Here is a 3,019-nt window from a genome sequence, read left to right as displayed (position 1 = left end):
CTCTGCAATATGTTTAAGCCAATATTCTGGAAGAAGTTCTGGAAGTCAAGCAGTAGAATATGTGAGGTGTTGGAACTGGTGTATTTCCCTCACTGATTCAAGCAGAAAATTGACACAAAAGTAGATACAAATACAACGCTGATAAAGAATAAGTTTTAATGGTAATAATTTGTGCTTCAGTGTCTTGTCAGTGGTGGAAGAGATACTCTGGAGCTGCTGCAGTGTGTCTGGGGCTTCTGTGTGTTCTCCTACTGGCTGGGATCATAGGCCTGTTTCTCTACCGTGAGTTTGATATGTTCTCACTCAAACATTCTTCATCATCAGTGGTGTAATGACCAGGGTTCAATTACATTTACATTCCAGTCAATTACATTCAGAACGGACAATTAACATTTAACTGACCCCAACCCTGGTCTTGTCTGATTAACATTTAACTGACCCCAACCCTGGTCATGTCTGATTAACATTTAACTGACCCCAACCCTGGTCATGTCTGATTAACATTTAACTGACCCCAACCCTGGTCATGTCTTATTAACATTTCCACTGTTACCTTGTTCATTGGTCGTGTATTATTTCACAGAGAGAAACCAATTGACCTGTTTCCAACACCCTGACCAAAGAGAGGACCAGTTACAGACCAGTGGAAACAATCTGACTGAAGAGAGAGACCAGCTACAGACTAGCAACAACACGCTGACCAAAGGAGAGACCAGCTACAGACCAGCGACAACACCCTGACCAAAGAGAGAGACCAGCTACAGACCAGATACAACACCCTGACCAAAGAGAGAGACCAGCTACAGACCAGTTACAACACCCTGACCAAAGAGAGAGACCAGCTACAGAAAGAGACAGAACTTCTGAAACAATCTTTAGTTGAGAAAGGTGAGTCAAATTGTCTAATGACTGTTCTGTTTCACAGTCTCTGTATCCAGTTCACATGCCACTTACAAACAGGAAATGTAACTTTTTTATGAAATGAAACGTGAGAAAAAGGTGACTTCCAAACTGTCCATTAGTTAGTGTCCCGTCTTCCTTGACTGTCTGATTGATACTTAATTCATTGTTGTATGAAAGTGACTAAAGCAGAAATGTTCAACTTATAGTGTGTCCTCGAGGATGGAAGAAGCTTGGTAGCAGTTGTTACTACGTCTCTACTGAGACAAAATCCTGGGAGGAGAGCAGACAGGACTGCAGAAATAGAGGAGCAGACCTGGTCATCATCAACAGCCAAGAGAAACAGGTGTGTGAGAAAGAGAGAGTGACAGAGAGAGTGAGAGAGTGAGTGAGTGAGTGACAGAGAGAGAGAGAGAGAGAGAGACAAAAGAGAGTGACAGAGTGAGACAGGGATGCAGCTTAAGCCCCACCCTCTTCGACATATATATCAACGGATTGGCGAAGGCACTCTAGAACAGTCTGCAGCCCGGTCTTCACCATACTAGAATCTGAAGTCAAATGTCTACAGTTCAAAAGTTCAGCAAAGCAGGGCCTACGGCAGCACCTAGATCTTCTGCACAGATGCTATCAGGCCTGAACCCTGACAGTAAATCTCAGTAAGGCAAAAAATAATGCGGTGTTCCATAAAAGGTTCAGTTGCCAGGAACATGAATACAAATTCCATCTGGACACCGTTGCCCTAGAGCACACAAAAAAACTATACAGCCCTCAGTCTAAACATCAGCGACACAGGTAACTTCCACAAAGCTGTGAACGATCTGAGAGACAAGGCAAGAAGGGCCTTCTATGGAGGGCCAGCAAAAGGAACATAAAATTGACATACCAAATAGGATCTGGCAAATAAATATAATGTGAATCAGTTTTAGAACCCATTGCCCTTTATGGTTGTGAGGTCTGGTGACGCAACAAGAATTCACAAAATGTGACAAATATCAAATTGAGACTCTGCATACATCATTCTTAAAATATCCTCTGTACAACGTAAAACACGAAATAATGCATGCAGAGCAGAATTGGGCGAAACCTGCTAATTATCAATATCCTGGAGAAGAGTCCCTTAAGCAAGCTGGTCCTGGGGCTCTGTTCACAAATACAAACACACCCTACAGAGCCCCAGGACAGCAACACAATCAGACCCAACCAAATCATGAGAAAACTAAATAATAATTACTGACATATTAGAAAGAATTAACAAAAACAGAGCAAAATTCAGAATGCTATTTGGACCTAAACAGAGTACACAGTGGCAGAATACCTGACCACTGTGACTGACCAAATTTAAGAAAGCTTTGACTATGTAAAGACTCAGTGAGCATAGCCTTGCTATTGAGAAAAGGCCGCCGTAGGCAGACACCCTACGGCGGCCATGTCTTCTCAAGAGAAGACAGGCTATGTGCACACTGCCCACAAAATGAGGTGGAAACTGAGCTGCACTTCCTAACCTCTTGCCCAATGTATGACCATATTAGAGACACATATTTTCATCAGACCACACAAATCCACAAAGAACTTGAAAGAAACCCAATTTACATTAACTCCCATATATATTGAGTAAATACCACAGTGTGCCCTCACAGCAGCAAGATTTGTGACCAGTTTTCCTTTGGTAATTTAACTACTTGCAATTAATATTTGAAATTGGAAAACATTTTTGGAAGACTATGTATTAACAATGTTGAATCTCTTCCACAACTATAGACATTAGTCAATTGGTTATGCGGGGTAAAGAACTATGTCTGGATTGGTCTGACTGACTCTGTTACTGAGGGGACCTGAAATGGGTGGACGACACCCACTAACCACAAAGTAAGACATTAATGAATTCTGTGTCACTATGACATCACTGTCTGGAGAAGTAGGTTCAGAGTGGACAGCCTGATTCTCCTACAGGTATTGGAACAGTGGACAGCCTGATTCTATGTGTTGTTTCTCCTACAGGTATTGGAACAGTGGACAGCCTGATTCTCCTACAGGTATTGGAACAGTGGACAGCCTGATTATATGTGTTGTTTCTTCTACAGGTATTGGAACAGTGGACAGCCTGATTCTGTGTTGTTTC

At 42.3% G+C, this 3,019-nt stretch overlaps 1 long non-coding RNA gene across 1 annotated transcript; it reads left to right on the top strand.

Moving 5' to 3' along the window:
• The first annotated feature begins 647 nt into the window (after positions 1-647).
• LOC135566852 (uncharacterized) lies at positions 648-2,738 on the top strand. The gene is made up of 3 exons (XR_010462197.1): positions 648-888; positions 1,110-1,246; positions 2,659-2,738. It is a non-coding gene; the product is annotated as an uncharacterized LOC135566852 (long non-coding RNA).
• Positions 2,739-3,019: the final 281 nt, after the last annotated feature.

Source organism: Oncorhynchus nerka, unplaced genomic scaffold, assembly GCF_034236695.1.
Source record: "Oncorhynchus nerka isolate Pitt River unplaced genomic scaffold, Oner_Uvic_2.0 unplaced_scaffold_3098, whole genome shotgun sequence".
Classification (NCBI taxonomy): domain Eukaryota; kingdom Metazoa; phylum Chordata; class Actinopteri; order Salmoniformes; family Salmonidae; genus Oncorhynchus; species Oncorhynchus nerka.
The sequence above is the reverse complement of the archived record's forward strand: the minus strand, read 5'-3'. Positions and strand labels throughout refer to the sequence as shown.